Genomic DNA, 11,424 nt, shown 5'->3' with positions numbered 1-11,424 from the left:
TGTTGTTGTGCTGGGTGTGGAATTTATAGCATTGTGCTTGATGGTCAAATCTTTTGCACTAAGGTGTATCTACATTACTTTGAAGGGAGGATGATGTTGAGTACATGGCACCTGTGGATGTAGATAGATGGACTTAACACTGACTCTGAATACAGTTTTGAACGAATTAAGCCTAAAGGAGGCTGTGGAGACTCTGAGGTCTCCTATATGGAGACTATGTATGGAACAGAAGTGAAATAGTCTCAAAATCTGTTCTCATCTGGTGTGTCTTAACAAGGTGCTAATAGATTTTTATCACATTAGGAACCACTATTAGTAGTAGCTTTAAATATGTGTGTGTGTGTGTGTGTGCTCGCGCGCATATGCGCACACGCGTACACGTGGACAAGATTACACGTTTTCTCAGAGGCCAGAAATGGATTGGATCCTCTGTAACTTGCGTTAGAGTAGGTGAGCCACTCAATGTGGGTGTTGGGAGCCCAGCTTAGGTGTTTTGCAAGGTCAGTACAGGCTCTTAACCACTGAGCCATCTCTCCAGTCCCTGGTAGTAATTAAATGGAAATATTATAATCATAAAAATCAAGGGCTAAAATATAAGGTTTAAAAACATTAGTGTGCATAAGGATCCTGGTAGTTACTCTATACTCCCTCACACAGTGGCATGACATTTGCAGGCTGGTTCCTGGGACACTGGTATCTACCTACCACACCCAGTACCATGACTTTTGTAACAGGAAATAGTGATTGGCCAGCTTCTCTTATCACTCTGCTTGTTTTTTTTTTTTTTTAATCCGCATGTCTTATTTGCAAAGCGATTAGGAATTGGTACTCTCACGAACTTCATTTCCCAGGTGAAGAATCAGACGCAAGAGCACCTAGTATTTGTCCAGAGCAGATACTAGGTGGCAGGGGCTGGTTTTGCTAAACCTGGTTCATTTTGCTGGATGTTCTTTAGGTTCAGAGATGTTATCCCAGATGACAGGATTTTGCTCTTTCATGACTGAACCGGTGTTTTATTGTGCATAGGCAGCAGTTTTCCCTTATGAATTTGTTTGATGACTGAATTCATTTGCTCTCATATCTTGGTTATTGTGAGTAGCTTGCCAATAAACATGCATGGCCAGCTGTGTCTCTTTGTAGTAGCTTCAATGGCTAACTTGGCATAACCTAGAGTCACGCGGGAGGAGCCTTTCGATGAAGGATCGTCTGGTTAGACTTGGCCTATAAGCACGTTTTTAGGACGTTGACAATTAAATTCGTTGATATAGGAAGACCTAACCCACTGTGGGCAGCACTGTTCCATAGGCTGGAGGTTCTGAATTGCATAAGAAGAGAAACAGAGCAACAAGCAAGCACATGAGTGTGTATGCATTCATTTTTCTCTGGGCAGGACCATGGATGTAGTACTACTGGCTACCTCAAATTCTGCTGCTGTGAGCTCCTCATGGAAATGGACTGTAACCGGGAAGTGTCAGCTAAAAGGCACCTGTTGTCCCCTATATTGTTTGTTACCATGGAATTCCATCACCCCAGCATATGGGAAGCTAGGACATCGTGCAAATACCGACTTAATATCTTTGGGCGAATGCTCAGCGTTTATCTGTACATTGGATGACGGCCTCATAGAGTGGTGGATTTTTTTTTTTTTGTAACTTCAATACTATTTCTCAAAACATATTCACATCCTCACTAAAATTCTTCTGTACAACAAGAGACATAGTTGGTAGAGCAGAGAGAGTCCAGCAAAAAGACTAGCAGAAAACATTTGCAATCTCCTGTCTCATAAGGGTATAAATATGCGGAGAGCGATAGACTTACTAGCAGAACTCAAGCAAGCTCCATGAAAGGTCGGCACTCAACCCAAACGGACATCCCTCAAAGGAAGATGTACAAATGGACAGCTGGTATAGGGAAAACTGCCCCGTGTCCTTAAATGCCAGGGGAGGAAGTCGAAACCACAAGACATCCTCACTTCTCCAGGTCAGAAAGCTACCACCTTATCCCTCTGTGTGTCCCTTGGAGAGATGACCCGTTTGTCATTCCCAGTGTCTTAGATCACGTGTCCTGTGTCAAAATGCAGAATTATCCACGTAGGTTCAGGCCTCTCACCCAGGGGGCAACTGAGGATTTGGGATGACTGGTCATAGAGACCACACTCATCTCTGTGTTCCCGGAGGCCACCTGTTCCCCAGCTGCTGCCATGGCTCTCGAATGACTCGTAACCCTCACCGTGGGGAGAAGATGACGGAAATGTCTGTAGTGTAGTGCTCCCACCTATGCAGTAGAAAGAGTGACTCCCCCTCGCGAGAGCTGAGCTGTTCATAATGGCACATATAAAGCACCAGGAAGAACCCTGCTATTATTACAATGAACTCGGACATGATGGCGGTACAGATGTATAACTTCACACTTACAAAAAGGCCCAGGGGGACCTGTACTATTTAGGTACAGGAGTTGTAAAAATGAGATTCGTTTGAGAGAATTTGCTTCACCAGCATCAAAGTGTCCCAGAAAAATGAAGGAATGATGTGTGCAAACAATACAGATGACGAGCATCCTTTACTTTTATTGCTAATAAATAGCCTGATGCTTATTTAAAAATCCCCTTTACGTTTAATCTGGAACACATGGCTTTTTTTTTGTGATAATTTCTACACGCAAAGCCTTTCAATTTGGCTATTGTCTGGCAACTAATGACGCGAAATGATTTTCTCTAAGTCTCAGGGGTCCTCAGAAGCATCTGACTGGATTGTCCCCACCGCTCCTGTTCTGATACGATAAGAAATCGACACAGAGACAACAAAGCCATGCTCAGGACATGGCATTTCCTATCGACTGTCTCATTTAAGGAGAACAATGCACGTCTCCAGGAGGATCCTTCAATAAATGACCCCCTTGGCCTTCAAAGATTCTCTCCACACTGACTTTTCAATCAGATGAGATGAAAAGAATCAGGTGACTTAACTTCACAGCCAAAATTCTAGTTTATTTTATTTTATTTTATTTTTTTTTTTGGTCCTCCTGCCCCTGCCTCCCAATTGCTGGGGTTGTAAACTTGCGCCATCACTATGTCTGGCTTGTGTGGTGCTGGGAATTGAGGCAGACTTGGAAAGCTGTCTGCCAAGTGAGCACTGCATGTCCTGCTAAGGTCATTTTGCATTGATGCTGAGCTCATTGAGAATAGGAACAGAGGAGAAGGCTGTCTGCCCTTAGTGAACATATTCCTCTTTCTTTCTCTCTCTCTCTCTCTCTCTCTCTCTCTCTCTCTCTCTCTCTCTCTCTCTCTCCCCGTTTTTCGAGACAGGGTTTCTCGGTAGCTTTGGAGCCTGTCCTGGAACCAGCTCTTGTAGACCAGGTTGGCCTCGAACTTACAGAGATCCACCTGCCTCTGCCTCCCGAGTGCTGGGATTAAAGGTGTATACCATCACTGCCCGGCTCGATATTCCTCTCTTATTCTTAGATAGCAAAATAAAGAATCGGAGACCCTTGGAGTCTAGAAGAGGACAAACACTCGGCATTATTCCTCTACTATAAACATCTATTAGAAGTTGGAAGAATGGGCTCTAGAGAGTACCCACAGGATTAGCCTCAAAGAGTCCATTAATTTCCTCCCAAAGCCTTGGGCCCTCGACCATGTTCTGGCTTGTTTGAAAATGTCAGGTTCAGTTGGACAAGTTTTCTTTGCAATGCTCCAGTCATTCTGTGGGCACTGCCTTAGCATTCTGACCCATTTAATTGCCTTCAGTCAGATGGCAAAGAGGAAACGTTTGGACTGCTTTCCTTTCTAACTAAAATGGGTGTCATAGGATGCACTTGGGATAGTAATTCTTTTGCCTTCTTGGTGATAAATGGAGGCAGCCCACAATGCTCCTCCTTTGAACGTGCAAGTTTTTACTTAGTGAAGCCGTATAGCAAGCTTTATCACAAAGCACAACAAACTTTGTTCATTTAAAAATCGTTACGTGTGTTTATTTACTGCATGTGATTACCTGTGTGTGTGTGGGTACATGTGTGTGACAGCACATGTATAGAGCTCAGGACAACATGTAAAGTCAGCTCTCTCCTTCCTTCATTCGGGTTCTGGGATTGGAGGTGGGTTGTCGGACTTAGTGGCAACTGTCTTTATCTCCCGAGTCAGTTTGCTGGCTCACAGTGTCCTCACTTAGGATGTGACTATATAAGGACTCTGGAGGGGTCTGAGCAACTTGCCTGGAGTCAGAACCCTAGGAAGGGATTCTCATGAGATATTTTGATGGTTGTTCATGAGTCTCAAGTATGGACCATTCCTGGTCTGATAGACAAAGTTCTTAGATATGTTCCTTCTGATGCTATTTGGCGTGAATTTGCTTCTTTTGGTTTTTAGCATATCATCTTCTGTCTTTCTTTTTATCTTATAAAGATATTACTTTATTTTTGGTTTTCTCTCATTTCAGTTCACATATGTAAAACACCTATGAACTGACATTCCCAGAAAAAGCTATTTCAGCACTAAAAATTCTCCAAGGTTGATGGGATTGACCCATCAGAACCTCCGTGACTGTAAGCCTGGAAGGCTGCTTGCTGGAGTCAAATTATCTGGATTTATCTTTAGCTTCATAACAGCTGTTCACTTCCCACCTCCGAGTCTAACTTAATTTCCTTATGAAGATTGGGAGGATCTTCAAGTTTTCTTTAAAAATTTATGTGTGTGTGTGTGTGTGTGTGTGTCTGTGTTTATGTGTGTGTGTGTGTCTGTGTCTCTCTGTGTGTGTGTCTGTGTCTCTGTGTGTGTGTCTGTGTGTCTATGTTTGTGTGTGTGTGTGTCTGTGTTTATGTGTGTGTGTGTGTCTGTGTTTATGTGTGTATGCACATGCTGTGGCTTCCATGTGGAGGTCAGAGGACAATTTGTAGGAGTTAGTGCTCTCATTCCACCATTGAAGTCAGGCCGTGAGCCTCGGTGGCATGTGCCCTTACCTGCTGAGCTATACCTTACCCTGTAAACCTTTATGAAATGGACCAACTCCCATCATTTTGCAATGTAGTAGCTTCTACCAATTCAGAAGCAAAGCCGTCATCTGATAGCGCCTGAGGCTTACAGTCTATGGACTCTATATTTCTTTGCTTTGAGGCAACTGCTTACCCAGTGCTCTCTCTGAGAATTTAAAAATCGCCCCACGCATGACACGTTTTGTTCTAGTGCTGCCCAGGTACAGCCAGCTGAGCAACACTTTGGACAGTCACACGCCTTCCTTTATTTCACGGATGCAGTGTTATTGAAAATTCTACAAATCCAAATTGGGGAGATAGCTTTTGTTCGCACTTCTTTTTTTTTTTTTTAACTTAAAAGTTTGTCTCTTTTTACCCCAAGTCAGTCCTACCTTTTTCTTTAAATTGCAACATCAACAAAATATCAGAGTTGAAATTTACTCTGGAGCCAAGCCAAGGGACTCCCAAAAGTCGACAAGAGGGTTTCAACTAAAATCCCCAAAGCCACAGAGAGATCTCCTGACAACCCACCAAGGAAAAATCTCTGCCTCATCCACCATGGTCACTACCTCAGCTGAGGCTACTGTGTTTGTGAATCAACCCAGGTTCTTCTCCTTGAGGGGGAAATTCATCGTAAGGTATTTGTAACGTTAAATAAGCAGGCTCGGGAGTTTTTTTTATTGGTTATAGCACTGGACAACTTGAGCACCCTCTGTCCACCCAGGCTCCATCCTCTTTTTCTACTCATGTAAAGTGAGGAGGGATGTAGCTCAGTTGGTAGAGTACCTTCCTAGCATTCATGGGGTTGACCTCTGGCTGCATCCTTGGAACTGCTTAAAGAAGCCGGAGGCAGGAGGATCACACATTCAATATCACTCTTGCCTGTTTAACAAGTTTGAGGTCAGCCTAGAAGGCATGAGATTCTACATAAAGGAAATTAGTGGTAACAAGACAGAGTCCTATGCAGATAAAGACAAGCGTTGGATGTGCAGAATTAAGTATGATGAGGCCCTAGACCACGGGAACCTACAGAGGCAGCTCAGCGGCTAGACAGCGTCTTAGCCATCCGGCAGATTGCTGTCTGGGTGATTAATTTTAACGGCATACTGGAATGTTCCGAGGTGTCATGAGCTCTGTGAGCTTTTAGCAGAAAGATTGGTGTGTACTTTCTTACCGTGGCTTCAATGTCACGGTGAACAATTTTCCCTTAAGACAAATTTTTTGAACTTTAGATATTTGAGTAAGGATATTGAGCTTGTTAATCTCAGAAGTGCCTTGGCGTCTCTCACGGTTCACAGAGAGTTGAGGCTGGATGCTTCTGGAAGGTGCTTCTCTATGGTGTCTTTACAATGAGCCTTTGATCTCTGGGAGAGCAAGACCAAATCGAGGCTTGTCATAAAATTATGACTAGCCCTGGGATTAGAATGTGGGCTTTGTCTAGAACGACTTTTCACCTGCTTTGTATCGGAAAAATGAGTCTTTGGAATATGAAATTGCTTTAGACACCATCGAGTAAGATTTTCCTCCAGTTCTTTGACCCCCAAATTACAGCCTCTCTAGCTTTGTGTCTTGGTTCTAAAGCTCTCTCTGAAAGCATCTCCCTGTGACCTTTTGAAGGAAGAATCCCAGTCCCAGCAGTACCACTGGCCTCTAGTTCAGGTGACCCACAAAGATGCTCCATGGTGTTCTGAATAGTTTGTCTCTCATGATCATGTTTGTCCAAGAGAGTCTGTGAAGTCCAGTGCGTGGGATAACCACAGGGGGCTTATTTGAAGAAGATAGTATTTAAAGACACATTTTTTGTTAGGGTCAACAACAACTTGCTTTGGAGGCGAAATTGCAGGGTTGATGCCTGATGGGACAGAGAGCAAATAAAGGTGTTTTCGGTTTTGTTTTATAGAAGCAGCCGATGCTCCAGTCCTTGTTGACAGGAGGCTTGAGCCAGCTCTGCTGACCCACTCATCTCCTGGGGTTCTATTAGCTGGGATGTAGACAAGAGCTTGGCCAGGGGACTTCACCCGTTCTGTAATGAGGAGACTGGCTGCTATGGAAACAGCCACTCGTTTCTATCTGAAGACCTAGATTTTACCAGGTTACAAAAAGTAACTTCCAGACGTTTTTAAGCCCAACCAAATGCAATTTTGAAGATATCTTATTTTTTAAGTGGGGATTTTAGTTTATGTTCCTTTGATTTTCAAGGTTTTTTGGAAGTCCTCTGAATATGATGCCTGTTTTGAACAACGAGACCTGGTGCATGTGTTGAAGGTTGTGAAGTGGCAGTGAACGGTTGGACCCATGGATGTCAGGCTGTGTCTTTGCTGACTTTCTATTTGGTTGAACGTGTTCGAGCAGAGACTATTTACAAAGCAAGAAGCCTGTGGAGCAGTCTGTGGAAGTGGCAGGTTTGTTGAGGTTGCACGAACCTAAACTGACATTTTCCTCACCCTGTGTCTGTTGACACATAAGCTCATGAGGACCTTATGTGGAGAAGATAAATGTTTGCCCGTAAGCTACTCTTCATTATAGGTGGGGCTGCATCATATCTGAGTGTTGTCTGAGGTTTTCTGTCCTGCCTGGTTCCCACAGTCAGTAAGTCCCAAAGATATCACACAGAGGTCTACATTAGTTATAAACTGATTGGCCCATTAGCTCAGGCTTCTTATTAACTCTTATATTAGCCCATTACTCTTGTATATGTTAGCCACATGGCTTGGTATCTTTTTTCGGCAAGGTTTTTTTTTTTTTCTTGCTCTGTGGCTGGGTCAGGACTGCAGAGGAATGGGCTTTCCTCTTCCCAGAATTCTCCTGTTCTTGTTGACCTGCCTCTATCTCCTGTCTGGTTGTCTTGCCTATACTTTCTGCCTGGCTACTGGCCAATCAGCATTTATTTAAAATATAATTCACAGAATACAGACCACTGTCCCACATCATCTGGGCATTTTGGCTAGTAGCTGTGACTTGTCAAGATGTTTGGGTCACAGTAATCAAGCCATTGAATCTGTGATGAGAGGGGTAAGGAAAAGGTAGGTGTGTAGGTGAAATCCAAAATGTGGATCGGATACAGTGACCGACTGAAAAGCATTAAGTTGCTTGGGATATGGTCTGACACTGTCCAATGTCTCTGCTGAAATCATCACTGCTGACTCTTATCACCCGTGGTTATTCACTGAAGTGTGGCCTGCTTCCTCGAACCCCATGTCTTTCTCTTTCATGAGAGTTAGCCTGATATGACTGCGAAGCCAAGTGGGGGGAGAAACCATGTTGTTATTCGGTCTGGAATTCTACCACTGTTTTAATTCAACTTCCAGTCACCTGACCTTTACATATTCTGAGAGCAGATTTCACGGTGTGTATCAAGGGTATCCAAGGTTCATCTCTAGACATAGGACCGCAGGCGCCTCGGCATTGTTGAAGTATGTCACGTGTGTGCTTGAAGTTCATTGGCTGGTTTCCTTGTATGGTTCTTATTCTGATTAATGAGGATTTCTCGGAAGTCGGTTTAGACCCTCTGCAGAATTATTGGTTGTTTATGTCACAGACGGTAGCGATTCTTGCTTCAGTACAGTCCTTTACATCTTACACATTTAATTAAGATGCTGCCATGAGCTCTTCTGTCTTTGAGTTTTCTTTTCCACAACAGGCCTAGTGGGTATTTGCCACCCAAGTCACAGGACTGGCAGAGTGGTGTCACAGCTTGGCAGTTATGGCCCCTAAGGCTCCGGGTACTTGCACTTGATCCTCATGGTTTTCTAAGACTCTCCGGGTGCTTGTGCTTGGTCCTTATGACTTCCTAAGGCTCTCTGTGTACTTGTGCCTGGTCCCTTCCCCTACTGCCTTTCTGCCCTCTCTCCATTCTCATTCTTGTTTTAGGTTAGAACAGGAAAAACCCACATGGGAAGAAACAATATTTGTTCATGTCATGCTTTAAACAAATTTGGTTTTGACTAGAGAATAATACATATCATATTAATTTGTGAGTAATGAGGAAGTGAGGATTATAAATTTTGGTCAAAGATTCCCGATGAGATTTTTTTTCTAATCAGTATCTGATAATCTTATCCACAAGGCATAATTTACTTTGTTTTCTTAGCTATAGTTATAAATGATTGAAATCTGGAAATTAAATGTCAGCGTCGGTTGGCTGCCCAAATACAAATGGTTTTATATGCCGAGAACCTAGACACCACCATGTATTAGCGGTAATGGGTAATTTTATTTTAAAATATTTATGATTTTAATATTACCTGTGATAAAAGGCCCCCCCATTGAGCTTTAGCTAGGTAAAATTTCATTAAAAGTGTAAGCGCTGTATTTTCTGTCTAGAAAAGCAGAGAGGTTAAACCTTATTAAATTCTCGGCAAAATGTCATAAAAATTCAGCCCCAGCACAATTTTCAGTGACGCTGTGAGCCCCGTTATGGGGCATTGGTGTACAGAGGATGCTTGCGTTAGTAAACAATAAGTTCTCATGCTTGCCTATGCAATGCTACAAATACTTTATATTTAATTTTCCCTTCTAAGTGAGAAGCCTGGAGTTGAAAGAATTCTATAAACACAGCGGCCTCAGCGAGGAGGTGGCAGGACACAGCGGCCTCAGCGAGGAGGTGGCAGGCGTGAGTGAGGCGGTGGATTTTCCTCAGTGGGTGGTCATGAGACCTCAGTGCAGCATTTGAATTTCAGTTGAAATCCCCTCGGTGGCCTTTTGGAGTCCTTTGGAGTGTCTCCAGCATAGATTTCAACTATTTGATATTTCATCAACGTTGCAGTGGAAAGAAAATGGTAGAATTTCCTCGGGATGAAAAGATACAACAAAGTTTCCACTTACAAAACAAAAGAAAGAAAAAGGAGCACATTGCTAGGTGGAAGGAAAGTGGAGCCTTTGGACTTTGTGGAAGAGTTTTGGAAATGCCCAGAACACTTGAGGGTTCTATAAAACAGGCAATCTGGGGGTATTTCTGAAGAGCGCTGATTGATTTAAGTTCACCTTCCCAGGTGGCCCAGGAACCAGATTCCTTTAAAGATTTTATGTGGGAGCCCACAGAGGTGGATTTGTTCCACCTTGACTAAAGATCAGAGAGTTCAGATCTATTCTTGCTCCTTCAAGGTTCTATAATGGGAGGTTTGACCCAAGATGTGGCATGTTTTGACCTAAGGTGTGGTCACTTGATGCTTTGGGTATTGAGAAAGTGATTATTTTGTTCTCTGTATCTTGGTAAAGAAGTCTCTTGCCTTCCCTCTCCTCTTTGGATTGAGGTGTAAAGCCCATGAGAAATAAACATGGGGTGAATCTGAGTATTTACTAGATGCCTTCCTGACTCTATTAGCTGTCTCTTGTCTATCTCTTTCTTTCTTAATCCTCCCACTTTCCTCCAAACATGGACAAATAAGTTGGGCAGGACCTGGCTGATGTCGCTTGGATGCAGGATTTTTATCCATGAAATCCCAAATTTTCAGACTGACTCCTGTGGGGAAAATCACACCATCTGGTGATCTGCCCAGGGAAAGGACTCATGGTTGACAAGCCTGTGAATCAGTTCTTTAGTAGGACAGTAGTCCAGCTTGCTACCAAGAAGCAAAACTCTGCCCCCTGATGTCATTTCCCATCCTGATGAAAAAGTCTTTCATGATTTCGCAGCCCTTTGCCCAATTAGTAGTTTCTGCTGTGTCAGAAAGTATTCCTCAGAGCTCCTCCCCTAAAAGTCCAGAACCTCAGCTATTGCCTAGTCAGAGGAACCATGGAGCAGCAACAGGCCTGATCTGGTACCACACCGGTACCCCCAGCATAGGAAACAGGCAGCCAAATATTCCAGCCTCAGCAGGGTGCTTAGAACCCCAAGCTTCTGTATTGCTGCCACCACTGTGACATGTGCTCTGCAGACGACATCCTTGACACCATTCACATGGGATGCCATGGGTAGGAAAATCCTCTTTGGTGTAATATATGTGGACACAGATGGTAAAACAATATAATTTTGCCTGTTATTTTGCAACGGGGACACGTAACTAATACTGAACACAGTCAACACTCTTCTCAATTGGTCTGGCTTTTGGAGGGATTGTAGTTTGGGTTTTGATTTTGAAATAGCCCACAAGGTTTGGGAAGCCAATTAGGAGTATATTGAGTGCTCCAGCAGGCTGGCCAAGAGCTGACTTAGGCCTGGGAAAGACTCAGTGCTGAGACAAGGCAGAGTAGGGGTTTTAAACTCTAAAGGTGGCAGACATTTCACACCTGGTGCAGGCCAGGGGGTCTTTACAATGTAACCTCTGGTCCTCTGTGAAATAGCACCTGGTGCAGTCCAGGGGGTCTTTACAATGTAACCGCTGGTCCTCTGTGACATCACAGCTGGTGCAGTCCAGGGGGCCTTTACAATGTAATCTTTGGTCCTCTGTACATCACAGCTGGTGCCAGCCAGGGGGCCTTTACAATGTAATCTTTGGTCCTCTGTGACGTCACACAGGG

General features: G+C 43.7%; 1 pseudogene; it reads left to right on the top strand.

The window, feature by feature from the left end:
• The first annotated feature begins 10,370 nt into the window (after positions 1-10,370).
• Positions 10,371-10,971, top strand: LOC126500229 (zinc finger protein Pegasus-like; annotated as a pseudogene).
• Positions 10,972-11,424: the final 453 nt, after the last annotated feature.

Source organism: Alexandromys fortis, unplaced genomic scaffold, assembly GCF_014885135.2.
Source record: "Alexandromys fortis isolate MF-2015 unplaced genomic scaffold, M_Fortis_MF-2015_v1.1 scaffold_9, whole genome shotgun sequence".
Classification (NCBI taxonomy): Eukaryota; Metazoa; Chordata; class Mammalia; order Rodentia; family Cricetidae; genus Alexandromys; species Alexandromys fortis.
The sequence above is the reverse complement of the archived record's forward strand: the minus strand, read 5'-3'. Positions and strand labels throughout refer to the sequence as shown.